A 14,691-nucleotide genomic window follows, 5' to 3' on the forward strand; every position below is an offset into this window, starting at 1 on the left:
AGATCTAGTTATGATCATTTCTAAACATCGAATTAGATACACTCTTTGATTTGCAGCAAATAAAACCATACAGAGATATTGAATGGAGAGCAGAATGATTCCATATAGAGATACCAGGGGTTTGGATGTGTTGTATTTTTCTTACTGTTTCTACTTGCCCAGGCACCCTGTTTTCCTTTTTCAATGAAACAAACAATACCCTCCCTGTTTACACACACAAATCCCTCACTACTACAGTATTTTAAGTAACTGTTTGAGAGAAGAGCTGATGTTTCCACCCACTTGCCTGATATGCCTACAACGCTTACACAACCTGGTCCCACTCTAGATGTTTTGGAGTATAATCGCACCAGCCACAACCAGAGCACCTAACGGTCACAAATGATGGGAGCTGTAGTCCAAAACATCTGGAGGACTCCTTGCATAAAAACCTCCCTACAAAAAGAGAACCTCACAGTGGAATCTCTTGCTCATGGTGGACCTAAGCATACACAGAATCACAGAACTGTAGGAGTTGGAAGGGACCATGAGGGCCATCAAGTTCAACCCCTTGCAATGCAGGAACCTTTTGCCCAACGGGGCACTCGGAGCCATGACCCTGAGATTAAAGTAAAAATGGTCAAATGCCTGGAAACGATGCCTTATGAGGAATGGCTTAGGGAGCTGGGTATGTTTAGCCTGGAGAAGAGAAGGTTAAGGGGTGATATGATAGCCATGTTCAAATATATAAAAGGAGGAGGGAGAAAGGTTGTTTCCTGCTGCTCCAGAGAAGCGGACACGGAGCAATGGATTCAAACTACAAGAAAGATGATTCCACCTAAACATTAGGAAGAACTTCCTGACTGTAAGAGCTGTTCGACAGTGGAATTTGCTGCCAAGGAGTGTGGTGGAGTCTCCTTCTTTGGAGGACTTTAAGCAGAGGCTTGACAGCCATCTGTCAGGAATGCTTTGATGGTGTTTCCTGCTTGGCAGGGAGTTGGACTGGATGGCCCTTGTGGTCTCTTCCAACTCTATGATTCTAAGAGTCTTGTGCTCTACTGACTGAGCTATCCCAGCTATCTAACACTGCAAAGGGAAACTCTTCTTTGACTCAAGAAGGACCCCTTTTATCATTCCTTACTCAACCCTGCATCCTCTGACCACCACCCCTCACAAAACCTATCAACTTGATACTTCTTTAGAAAAGTCCCCATGCCCTCAAGCTGGCACACCTTCTGTGGGCTACATACATATGCCAGTTCAAGGGCAGCTCTCATTCTTCATACGAGCGACATATTTGTGCAAGCCAATTTTCACACCATTTCTATCTTTCAGGTCTTCTTAAAGGCAGTAGCGGGCATGGTATCCTTCCCATTCTGCACATTCAGATAGAGAAGAAAAGAGAGGCAATGAATTAAAGGCAGTCAAAAGGGTGGGAGGAGAGGATGAGTTCAAAAAAGAATGGATACGCCATGCAGGGAATTCAGCAGGGAGGTACTACCTAAGCCACCAGAGCACAATTCATCTCTGCCAACACACTTTATTCCTCTCCGACACAGAACTGTCACGTTGCAGGACTGTGGCTGCTTTTAGAAGTGATGGCTTTTAGTCTGGAATGAGTCACTTCTGAATGTTAAGAGTGAAAATGCAAGAGGCCCTTCTCTTTAGAAGAAAACGAACCTTCGATCTGGTCAAACTGCACTGGAGACAGCCTCTGATGATGACTTTGAAGTAGCAACAGGCTAGTATGAGGGAGGCATTCCTTCAGGTATGTTCCTGGGAAGGCATGCCTCTTTCAAATGCCTTTGGGAAGTCACAAGGAGAACATGAAGACCACAGTTCTCTCTTCTTGTTTCCCCAATGACCAGCATTCAAAGGCAATTAGTAGCCACTGATAGCTTTACTTTCCATAAATTTGTCTAAAGCTCTCTTTCAAGCCATCCAAGATGATGATCATTCGCTTGTGCCAGCAAATTCCATAAGTTAACTATGTGCTGTATGAAGAACTGCTTCCTTTTGTTTGTCCTGAATCGCTGCCAGTCAGCTTCATGTAGATGACCATGAGTCCAAGTGTTATAAGGGGGGGGGGGTTGAGGGGGTGAAGCCTTTCTCTTCTCTCTTTCCTCATAAGCAGATACTCCCACCCACCCCAAAAACAAAACTAATACTATTGCACCTCACACCATTTCAAAATTATGTGCAATGCTAAAGCGAAAGCAAAAATCTGTACAACTCAAAATAGTGAGGAAAGGAACCACAAAGGGGTGGGGGATACACAGACTCAGCACACCAGTAATATAAACTACCAGAAATATTTCAGGAACTGACATTATTACTGAGACATCTGGAATGTTAATTTAAGTCAGGTGTAACTAATCTGCTCCGAGAACAGGCCCAGGAAAAGGGTCACAACCTCGCCTTGTAAAGACAAATACGTTTTTCTTAGAAAGCAAATGTTGTAGCATCCAAACACTCGATTGAAACATCAGACATATGGAGATGGCCTGAAGGGATCGTATGTATAAATATGCAATAATGATACATGAAAAGTATAATTATGAGCATTGCAAAATTATCACCTCAACCATATGACCTCTCAACAAACTAATGATTCCTTTGTGATTTCATAAATTAAGCCTCAATGCTCCATACCCAAATTTGGCAGCAGACTAGGGACCCGTTTGCAACAGGTCAGGATGCAGAAGAAGCCCGTTTAATTCTATAGTCATGGTTTGGCTACAGCTGGGTTAAAACTCTTGTTGCCACAGACTACCTTTTCCTAAATTCCTGTTGCCCAACAGTATACTAGCATTACCGTGTTTTTCTACACAATGGAAGCTCCCAGATCCCTGTCACAATGACTTTTAAATCTGTTCATCTTCTTGTAAAAGTTTCATATTAAAGCAAAAAACTTAACTAACAGCCCTTTAGTTTCCCCATTTGTTAGTACCTTTTCCAGTTTTGTTTTCTCCAGTTGTAAGTTTCCCAACCATGTATTTTGGACCGAGTGCTTTTGGTAAAATACTCTTTAAGTATTGTATTGGCAGATATTGAAAACATTGAGGTCTCTCCTCCAATTATTAACTCTATTCTGTGTCTAGACAATGCTTGCTCATTTATAATAAAGGGCTGAATTCGTCCACTTTATTTATTTCCCAGTTTTGAAAAATATGAGTATACCCTTCTATACTGTCTTGTTATGGTATGATATTAAAAATGGAAGTTTGTGTACCTGCAAGGTCTAGAATCACAGTTCTGTTTTCCTATAATGTTACCTACGTATTTTGGAGAAGAGCAACTAGCCCCTATCTTCTGAAAAGGAAAGCTAAAAGTCTGATTCAGTTATCCTCAATAATATTTTGCCATGTACAGTGGCAGAGGATACAGTTATAGGTTTGTTGTTGTTGCTTAATTACTATTATGTTTTTGGCTTTTTTAAACACTTTTGCACCTCAACTTCCAAGTCACACAAACAGGAACATGCAGATTCTGGTAGATTTTACCCTTTAGTAAAGGCAATGCCCTCAGCAAAAAATGGAAAGCAGAAACTGGTGAATAATATGCTTTCATTAAAGAGTGATACTCTTAACGTTGAAGAGAGCTGCCAATTGTGTGAGAGAGATTAAGGGACTGCACATTGTTCCCTGGGGAAGGGGTTTGCTAGTATAATTTGGAGGAAGTATTATAATTCAGCCAAGCACTCAAAATGAGGTTGATTAGTTTGCCAATGACAAAAGGCAAGAATACACCCCACTGAGACCTGGCATTCTTAACTTTCCAAGTTCCACCATCATCTGTTGATTATGTGACAATTGCTTTCAGCACCACAATGGCTAAAAAAGACTTTGGCGGTAAAGGGGGCTGGCGGAGTAGAGATCTCTTTATGCTATGGGGGCAACACTCCTAAGAGAATTTCAATTATAAGAATGTGAATGGAGTCTGAATGGATTCTACACATTAGTTGCTGCTGAGGATTTACAGCTTAGTATCATGTTTCTCTGAAGATTCATGCTCTTGATTTGTTTCTATTGCAGTCCTGCAAAAAGATTCAAAAACCACAAACATTAAAGAGCACAACTAAAAGCCACAGTAGCGCCTTAACACAATCTAACAGAATTTTCTTTGGCAAACTATTTTTTTCAGAAGAACAAACTGTACCACTGAAAACAAATTAAGGTTTCTGAAGGTCACAAGATAAGGCATTATCTATCTAATCTATCTATCTATCTATCTATCTATCTATCTATCTATCTCCCACCTGACCTCTCACTAAACTGAAGGGCAAGACAAAATCATTTACGACCACAATAATTCCACAATATAGAGTTATCCTCAATAAATTCAGTGGGACTTACTTCTGAGTGGCCAAGCATAAGAGCAGACATCAAATATTTGGGTTTGACTACAAATTTATATGAGTAAATTAATATGGACCCTTGAAAGTTGTTAACAATTTATTCAGCAGTTGCCTATTTAGGAAGGCCCCTAGGAGACAGGTAACAGGCCTGGTTGGTCCTTAGGTTGCTTCAAATGCAGTGCTAATAATACCACAAGGTTAATCCAAATTTATATTGGCCTATTTCTATCTCTCTCTTTTTTTAATGGTGACCCAGACCATTCATAGTGTGAGAATATTCCTCACAACTGTGAGTGGAGTGGATAGAATTCCACAGGATGTGTATAAAACAGTCAAGATCCAGTGATCCCCAGGCATGCACCTCCAGATGGTGGATATGTCAGGCACCATTTAAGTACCCAGGCATCTTCACTTGGTTGCAAGTGGCCAACAGCCAGGTGCAAAATATGCCTGGCTCCTGGATAATTTTGAACACTGGTTAAGGAACAAGTTGCCCCATGAAGTATGATTGGACCACTCTACCATTTCAGTCTGTTATTAAAGACCGTTTGAAGGGTTATTGTGAAGAGGAAGGCAGAGACCAGGCAATCTGCCTTGCATTATTTGGGGGAAAGCATGCAATACAAATATTAAGATTCTATTTATCCGCAAAAGTTCATACACAATTTATGTGGCCAAAATTTTACTTGCTTCTATAGAGCTCCTACTTAAGAGTAGGCTTAGCCCAATTTTTTTTTTAAAAAAAGTCCCTAGACAAGGTTTGATAGATAACAGAGTACACTAATAATACATTGAATAAGACATGAACATTTTTAAATAGCTGCTGGAGAAGCCAAGCATGTCTTGTAATACGAAGTGCCACCACATATTTAAACCTCTGTAATTTAAAACAGAGCATTTGGAAGTGATGCACATAAAACTTTCTATTTCATACAGAGCAGCTTTATTTCATTAAAAAGGTGCAAGTGTCTGTGTGGAAATGTGGAAAGTTTAAGCACAGGGGGTATCTATTAGCATTAGAAAGTTAATTGGTTTAGCCACAGGCCACAACAAAATATTTAAGCAAACAGAAAACACAACAAATTAAACAGATGTAAGTTGTTCAATTTATCAGCAAATAAATCATGCCCATATTTACAGACTCTGCTATTACTGGAACTTCCAGGAAAGAAAAAAAAGCGAAATTGTGATAAAGCACTTAGCCCTTCTATCATAATCAAGAATATTTTGTCTCTAGTTATGTTATGTTTCTTAGAAAGAACAGTACAAGTGGAAGACATCTGAGTACATGGAGCATATAGGAGGACATGAGATTTTCCTGAAGCCTACACAAAATGAGATTTTTGGTACACCAGAAGGGACATGGGGCATCCACTAGTGTTTTGTGATAGGCCACTGCAGCTTTCACATTTTACTTCTCTGATGTGGCTTCCTCCTTCACTGCTTTTGCTAGGAGAAGAAGGTTTTTGACCGTCAAGGTCTTTCCCATTATGTTGGACCTAGAGTACAAAATTCAGGCATATTATGAGAACTCTGAAGGGCATATACAACTGCATAATTTTTCAAAATACATGTCAATGAAAAGCAGGACTGGATTTGTATTTGCATATAGTTTACTGAGAGTAGCCACTATAGTAAATTTAATACCCACAATAATTATCTATTAACAAATACTTGGAAAACACTAGTATACTGTAGACAGGGCCCAAATTTTGGCAGCCTTAGCAGCTATCTATAATTTGTGGTCATCCCCAACTTCACACACACTTGCAAATTTATCCCAGGTTCCTGGTACACAGAAGAGAGATGGGGTGCCTGTGTCTCTTCCGATGTCATTGGACATCATCCCCAGCAAACGTTCAGTGATAATGGGAGTTTCTGTGCAGCAACATCTGGAAGGCCACAAATCCTGCATCCCTGATGGAGGATGCCGTGGGAGTTCTGAGTTGGTCTTTCACTTCAAGTTAGAGGTAAAGGTAAAGGTAAGGTAAAGGGACCCCTGATCATTAGCTCCAGTAGCAGACGACTCTGGGGCTGCGGCGCTCATCTCGCTTTACTGGCCGAGGGAGCCGGCATACAGCTTCCGGGTCATGTGGCCAGCATGACTAAGTCGCTTCTGGCGAACCAGAGCAGCGCACGGAAACGCCGTTTACCTTCCGCTAGAGCGGTACCTATTTATCTACTTGCACTTTGACATGCTTTCGAACTGCTAGGTGGGCAGGAGCAGGGACCGAGAAACGGGAGCTCATCCCGTCGCGGGATTCGAACCGCCGACCTTCCGATCGGCAAGCCCTAGGCTCTGTGGTTTAACCCACAGTGCCACCCGCGACACTTCATGTTAGGCTTTGAAAAACCCCAGAAGCAGTGATGTTAGTTCTTATTCCTTCTAATGGTCTAAAGTCCAGTGATGTGAGAAAGTGACTGCCTCCCACAAGTTCTCTATGGATTCCAGAAAAGCTAAGAGAGGGACAAAGTCTGTTCCTCTTGTTGGGCATGAAAGACCCAGTCCCTCCAACTCCTCCAACTGCAGGGGAAAGGTCTTTCACTTTAGTACTAGCATCCAGGGGCAGTTAATTGCTGAAAAGATCTGTTGCAAAATTTCTACCCCAATGTTTCTTTATAAATTCAAAGCAACTTGAGAAAATGACCAACACAACAACCAGCACAATAAAATAATAATAATAATAATAATAATAATAATAATCCAATACTAGACTTACTAGACTACACTAGAATGTTGGTGAAAAGCCTAAAAGCACATACATGAAGCTTCAAAGAAAGGGAACCAACCACAACTTTCTAGGGAGGGAGTAAAAGACATGTAAAAGACATTGTTGGTCCCCAGAATCTAGCTCAGTGAACAGATGTGGGGAGAATGGTATCACATTTTGCCTAAGGAATCTCACTGCAGAGTTAGTTCCCTGGAAAGACTCGTTGGTGGTCGTCTTGTGGTGAACTAAATTGAGACATGCATAGGATTGAGCGTACAAGACTACAATCTTAAACTGAAATTCTACACACACTTAACCTGAAAGTAAAACCCATTAAACTCAATAGGACTTACACCTGAGTAGACACGCATGGAATTGCACTGTTAGTGGCAGAAACTACAGGCACAAATACGGACTTCTCTGCAGGTGTTTTCAGCCAAAGGTTCTTAAAGCCAATTTAAAACATAACTCAGCCCTGATGTATACTACTAAAAGGGCAGCAATCTGTGCAAAAGGAGTAACATTTATAATGAGCTTATAAAAACCAAACCAACAATGGGGAGTCTATCTCACAGACACACCACCTGGCAGGACCTGGTGTGCATTCACATTCCATATGATTCAGATAGCTGATCCAATATACCTAATTACAATCATTATCTCCAGTCACTCCCTACATAAGCTTCCGACACATCAGCTCTGAAATAACTGCAGCCTTGTGGGAGTACCCTCTGAACTGGTCCTAGTCTGGAAGTTCCAAGTCAGCAGCCTGAGTGCAACTTTGAAGCGGATTGTAAAGAGATCTAGCCAGAAGCCCTCTCCTATGATTGGCTTAAGATGAGCACCATAGTACTCCTGAGTCTCTGAATCAACATTTTCCACTGGTACTGGACTTGGTTCAGTTTGTTTACCAATCCTCTCTGTGCTTCCCATTTGTATTCTCACCCCTTGTGTTTTGAGAACTTTATTCCATGCTTTGACAAAGGAGAGGTGTGTACACTGAGGGTCGTGATAGTCTGTTTGTTGGAGTTTTCTAAGGGGAGGAAGGTATTCCTGAAAAAGAGTGAGAGACAAAGAGAATGTGTCTATTGTGTGGACGTGGTTTCAGTTAAAAATCATGTTTTGCAGTGCACTCTTTTGCACAGGCATAGGCAAACTCGGCCCTCCAGATGTTTTGAGACTACAATTCCCATCATCCCTGACCACTGGTCCTGTTAGCTAGGGATGATGAGAGTTGTAGTCCCAAAACATCTGGAGGCTGAGTTTGCCTATGCCTGCTTCTGCAGATGGAGTTGCAATGCTGGCTTTGTGCATACAGTGCTGACCAGCACTGTCCTTTCTATTTCTCCATTCACAGAGCTAGGGATCTTACCAATCTTTTGCACATTCAGGTACCGGTAAGTAGCTGTGTTGGTCTACCTATCTGAAGAAGTGTGCATGCATACAAAAGCTTATACCCAGAACAAACCTAGTTGGTCTCTAAGGTGCTACTGGACAATTTTTTAATTTATTTCAATCTTTTGCACAGTTCAGCTGCATCACCCAGATACCTTGCAGTGGCATAAAACACTGTCACCTTACACCCAAGATACTCGGCTGCTATCCTATACAGGTTAGCCACTCCTCGACAGTGAATATTGCCAGGTTTTTGGTGATAAATAATACTTTGAATGAATTCACAACAGCATCAAATTGAAAACTAAATAACTCTGGGTGTCCGGTCTAAGCATACTGCAATTTAGACTTTGTAAAAATCCACAACAAAGAGATTGCTGTCAGACTGAACTGCCAAGCTGAAGGCTTTATTATGCCTCTCATCAAATAAGAGATGCATTTTCAACTGTGATAGGGATGGAATGGGGGGAAAAACAGTAAAGAAAGAGCCAAGAGTTCTGTTTTCCCAATTGAAATCGTAGTAAGTATGTGACCTGCCACACACTAAATTGTCCTTGCCTCCTGATTGCCCGATGTACCTAGAATTCAATCCAGTGCCTCATTCTGAATGAAGCCCCTATTTGAACTGGTTATAAAAGAGGATTGCTGCAAATGCAGTGTCATTCTTTGGTCTCCTGCCAAGCAGTGTTCCAGAGTCTGTTCAGCTGGCAGACAATCCTCTTTGCACAATGTGTCATCTGAAGTCAGCTTTTACAATACTGGGGAAAACAACCTTCATATTGCTCTCCACTCTTATTGCTCCATTAAAAAAAAGAAGGAATTATGTGTTGTATATCATTCTGCTATCTATTTTAGATAAGCAAAGGTAAACTCTGCATGGCAGGCTTCACTACTTACTACTATCAGCAACCCAGTACCTAAGTCAGGAACCTGTTTCTCTGAAGTTGCTAAAATAATGTCAGCACACAACACTGATAACAAACAAACAAAACCAAAACACAAACCCCTTTGGGTGATATCCAACTAAATCATAGAACAGATCTAGTGAAAGTCTCTATCCCACTCTGCTCTATCCCAGAAGAGGCTGTCTCCCCAATCTCCAGACATGAGAACTGCTTATACAGTGTGTTTTATCAGGATTCAGTCATAGTTTACAGACCCTCATCTAGCCTGTCAACAACCCCAGGCATCAGTCCAGCACATCTACAGATTCTCCTGAGTCAGAAGGAATGGCTAGCTGAGAATTATTGGCTTTCACACTTCAAATCTCCATACAGTAAATGGAATCCTGTGGGACCCTAAGCACAAAAGCTATGGGGCAAGTCCTTCAATGCTACTCTCTGCTAGAAATTATCTATGTTGAAGCACTATAACACTGTGCCACCAATCCTTTGAGTGTCATGGCCCATGGTATCAAAAGCTGCCAAGTGGTCAAGGAGAATCAAAGGGCTAGTATTTTTTTCTGTCTGATAAAGGTCATCACAGAGGGCAACCAAAGCTGAAACTGGGCCAGAGTTCAGATTGAAATGGGTCAAGATTTGAGGAAAATAGAGACTCATGAAAGGACAAGCAGATGGTGACTGGCTTCTGCAGGCACATAAGAGTAATTGAAAATGCAAGTCATAGACACAAAGAGGGTGGCAGACAACAAGCAAAGTATTGGCCACACATCCTTGGAGCAGATGGTTTGTGCTGGAATAATCCCATGCCAGCAAACAATGAGAAAAGCATGTGTGCCCAAGAAACAAGAAATGACAAGCGGTTGTCTGGACTGGTTAAGCCAGGACTGCAGGGCAGAGGGAGCAGTGAGGGAAGAGACCTAGCTGGCAAATCCCGCTGCCAAGATGTATCCAAGAGGGCACCTTTAAAGTTAAATGTGCATAAGCCAAAGCTGGCATGAAGAATGTGCAAACTCAACATCTCAACAGCTTTAAATGCCAATAAGCCATGTCATCTTCAGCTTCCAACCTGGAGTCCTCTAGGTGTTTTTGACAAGACCACCCATCAACCCCAGCTAGCATCTGTAGAATACCAAGTTGGGGAAGGCTGATTCAGATAATCTAATTGCTTGCTATATACCGACATCCTTAATTTTTGCATCCCTCGTATTAAATACATGGAGGCCTTGTTCCTGTCCAATAATCATAATGAAATAAGGTTTGCTTCTTGATTACAAAATGAGGCCATAGATCCCCATGGAACAGTAGCCACTGCTAATTCTATGCTCTGCTGGCCTAAGGCCTGGATTTGCAAGTGCCACAGTATCAGAGATTTCCAACTTAAGCCGATGCAACACCAGCTATACTCCCTCCTCACTTCAAACACATGAAAAGCATTTTATCCTCAGAAGTTGAGTGGAAGCTGGAGAATCTTATCATCATCATTCATAATGAAATGTACAGTTTAGGAGCTGTGCTAAAGTGATGTGTCTGTCATGGACGAAGATTGCAAATACTGTAAGGAATGTCAGAAGAACAGCAAAATTAGCTGGTGGCAACTCTGTGGTGTTCACATGTTGACACTGAGCCCAGGTACATGTTGTCTCTAAACACAAGCGTTTGTGTGAATGATACAGGTACACACACTATACATTCATTGAATATTACATGTGAATTACTGTACAAACATACAGTTCAACTATCTGTGTAAACAGGTGCACAGGCTGTACACTTGTTGAATGTAACATGCAAGCAGCACCCCTACTTTTTCAAAGCTAAAAGAGAAAGGAGAGTAACAATTAATAGGTACCAACTGCAAACAGCTTATTAGGCAAGCTCAACAGTTTGCAATTTTTTAGGTTTGTTTACAGAAGACAAGTAAAATAAAGTTGCTAAATTAGATCACTCTTTCGGGCAGGCATGGCCAAACTTGGCCCTCCAGCTGTTTTGGGACTACAGTTCCCACCATCCCTGACCACTAGTCCTGTTAGCTAGGGATGATGGGAGTTGTAGTCCCAAAACAGCTGGAGGGCCAAGTTTGGCCATGCCTGCTTTAGGGCATAGCCCTCCAGATGTTGCTGGACTACAACCTCCAACATTCCTGAGCATTAGTCCTCCTAGCTAGGGATGGTGGGACAACAACATCTGGGGTCATAGATTTCTCTCCCCCAACCTCTATGATACCAGAAAATTTTCCAGTGCAATCTGAAAGATTCTCAGTGCAAATGACCCTAATGTGCATGGGAACATTTTCCAAACATTCCTTTCGGGGGGAAATCCCAATTCAGAAGTTTCTGGAAAACCTACATCACTGCCCATGAACATCAGAGATAAATCCCAGATCAGTTTAAGACAGGTGGTGAACCTATTGTGGCTGTCAATTGCAACCCTACAGGTCAGGGATGTAAGTGGGGTAAAAGTGCTTTAATATGGAGACGGCCATGAACAGGAGAATTAACTCTTGCTCCTCCGAAGAATGAAAAATCCAGCTAGATGGAACACCAGCAAAAACAGGACACAAAGATGTTTCCTTTCAAAGGGAGTTAAGACACTGACCTACCTACACAAAGTGGGACTAAACAGTATCTAGGGAAGAAAAGGAGACAGAAATAGTCGCCTGTTCTTGGAACATGGAAAATCCATTACACCAATCTCACACTGCCCCTGTGCCACAATAAGTCTGCAGAGTTAATAAGGAATGCCAGGGACCAGCAGGATACAGTTTTCACTCAGCAAGCATTATGCTACAAGATGATATTTCTTTTAAGGTAAACCAAAACCTGCATTTTAACGCTTTCCTCTGAAGTCTAAACCTATCAGCTCCTCATCTACCCAAATAGCCAGTATCTACACTGCAATTATCCAGATCCTGTGCCCTTTTGCATGTAATTTGGTATCCACTTACTTGTAAGATATTAAGGCTGCTGCTTATCTGGAAATTATGCATGCGCCCCAAGCAATGGAGATGTTCTGTAATTATCTTCAACTTTAGATTGCTATGCAAACAATCTCACCAGGATTCGTGTAGGGAACCTATTATTACCCCAAGTAGGAAGAAACTATTAAATAATGGGATTCATTGGGAGCAATTGTCCAGGGAGAGTATAGGCAACCACTCCCAGGTCCATTGTTTCCCATAAACAGTTAATGCAGGGCTGTGGTTTTTCGTTTCACAGCTGCTAGTCCATCCACAGTGCTCCCTCCTCAGCAGTGTCTGAGAAAGTCAGAGTGCCTCACATGCATTAATAAATTAAGCCTCAGTGCTCTTGCGAGAGGGGGGGGAGGAGTATTATTTTTCCCCTAAGTGCAAGTGGTGAAACTGAGCAAAGAGAGGTTGCCCTAGGTCAAACAACGAGACACTGGCAGGCACAAATGGAAGAATGGCTTCCATTCTTGCATTTTAAACCCCACAAGCCTATTTCTCATGAACGCCATGACAATTACAGTTGACCAGCAGCAATCTTCTCCCCCTCAGTGTATACTCACACAACTTCCTGCTGCCATTAGCAAAAAGTAAATAAACGAAATTGCATCACAAGCTACAGGCTGTCTCAGCTATGAAGATCTATTACCCCCCCCCCACCCACCCACACACAAAGATGAAAACAGTCGCAAGTCTGAAAAATAGTCCTTTGGGAGCAGCCAGTCTCTTCTCTCCGGATAAGTCATTTCACAATGCAGTGTTATCTTGTTATGAATGGATTCTGTCACCAAGGGCAGGGAAGCACTGTTTAAAGGGAGGGAAGGGGGAGCCTAGGCTGATTGGCGCTAAGGATTGCAGCTTGTAATCAAATGGGAGATTAAAACAGTTGCTCATCTGTGGACAAAGAACTTTTCAGGTGGGATATTTCTCTCTCTCACACACATACAAAAATTATTTGCTATCCTAAAGGTACAGGCAGTAAAATCAGAATATTGTTCTGTTTCTCCACTACCACCCTCTTCCTTTTTCTAGAATGAATGAGATTTGGTGTCTGAGAAATTCAATAGGGGTCTTACGTGAAACCCCACACAATATAGCGTGAGATGTGGGGCGTCCTGAATGGAATATCAGCAGTTCTGCAGAACATCTCTGGGAAAGGCATGAGCAGAACTGATGCCTTTCAGAACTCTCCAGTTCCTACAAATCTAAAAAGCCATCCTTCCTCTCCCCCCTCCCGCCAGAAAAAAAGAGAAAGCTTAGCTTGGATTCGTGAGAGAAAAAACTCCTGCCTCTCTTTTGCTAAGGGCAACTGCACAGATCTCGCTCAGGACTCTTTTCACAATCGCTCGTTTGAGAAGTTGCTAACAAAACCTTCAGCGGCTGCCTGTCACAAACCACTTGGCCAGGGACAATAAGGCGCTTATTTATCCGAAAAACCGTTTGCTTAGCTCGCTGCTACAAGCCTGGACAGACCAAAGATTTTTTTTTTTTTTTAAGGGGGAAAAATGAGCCTACGCTAGTCTTCGCAAAGCAGACCCACTGAAATCAATGGGCACGTTTAAATCCATTGATTTCAACGAGTTTACTCTAGAGCATGGCCAGCGTCGGCTATTATCACATACGCCAAAGCAAGGACTGGAAAAGTTCTGAACTGCTCCCTTAGCCCTTCGCTCCTAAGTCGCAAAAACGAGCCTTTTCTTGCTCCAGCATCACCCATTGTAACTAACTAGAGCTGAACGGAGCCGTGGCTATTTTGGAGTCCGGCTGTGCGTAAAGCAACCTCGGGGAGCGGCCCCTCTTCCGAAAACTTACCTCCAAGGGACCAGAAAAGCATCTCTGGTTAGATCCCGGGTTATTACTTTTCCCGGATGTTCCGAGACAAAATCCAGGAAAGCTGGTGGAGAGGAGAGGAGAGCGCGCGAGCCTCTAGGAAGGCAACAGACAACAACAGCACGAGATCTTGGGACTTCCCGAAAGCATTTCCCTGAAAAGTGGCGGAGGCACCAGACGGATACAGACAGGTTAATATTCCGCGCACCACCAGCCTAAAAAAAGGGTGGGGGAGCCTGCGGAGACTTTGGAGAGAAGTTAGAGGAGACTAGCGCCAAGGCCCCGCTTCCCGCGCTCCACGCGCGCGCCGGAGACGACCGAGGCGCAGACAGGAAACTCCCCGCTGGAAACTCTTCCCCAGAAGGAAGAGTGGCCTGGGAGCGAGCCGGCCCTGGTGCTTCTCCGGCCCGCCCGCCTCGCGGCTGCTCCTTCAAAGGCTGCCGTCTCTTTTGTGCCTCCGCTTTCTCCTCTGCCCTCCTCCTCCTCCTCCCTCTCCTCCTCCCTCCTTCATGACACAGACAGCCCAGATGGGAAGAGCCTGCCGCTGAAGCCAGGCCG

The 14,691-nt window shown here is 42.9% G+C and overlaps 1 protein-coding gene across 1 annotated transcript in view; it reads right to left on the minus strand.

Moving 5' to 3' along the window:
- Positions 1–14,325, minus strand: part of SPSB4 (splA/ryanodine receptor domain and SOCS box containing 4) — a 59,600-nt gene extending 45,275 nt beyond the window's left edge. Inside the window, exon 1 of the mRNA XM_033150241.1 lies at positions 14,116–14,325. The gene's annotated coding sequence lies outside the window, so the exon portion shown is untranslated. The remainder of the gene's footprint in view (positions 1–14,115) is intronic.
- Positions 14,326–14,691: the final 366 nt, after the last annotated feature.

The sequence above is a fragment of the Lacerta agilis genome, chromosome 5 (genome assembly GCF_009819535.1).
Source record: "Lacerta agilis isolate rLacAgi1 chromosome 5, rLacAgi1.pri, whole genome shotgun sequence".
Classification (NCBI taxonomy): Eukaryota; Metazoa; Chordata; class Lepidosauria; order Squamata; family Lacertidae; genus Lacerta; species Lacerta agilis.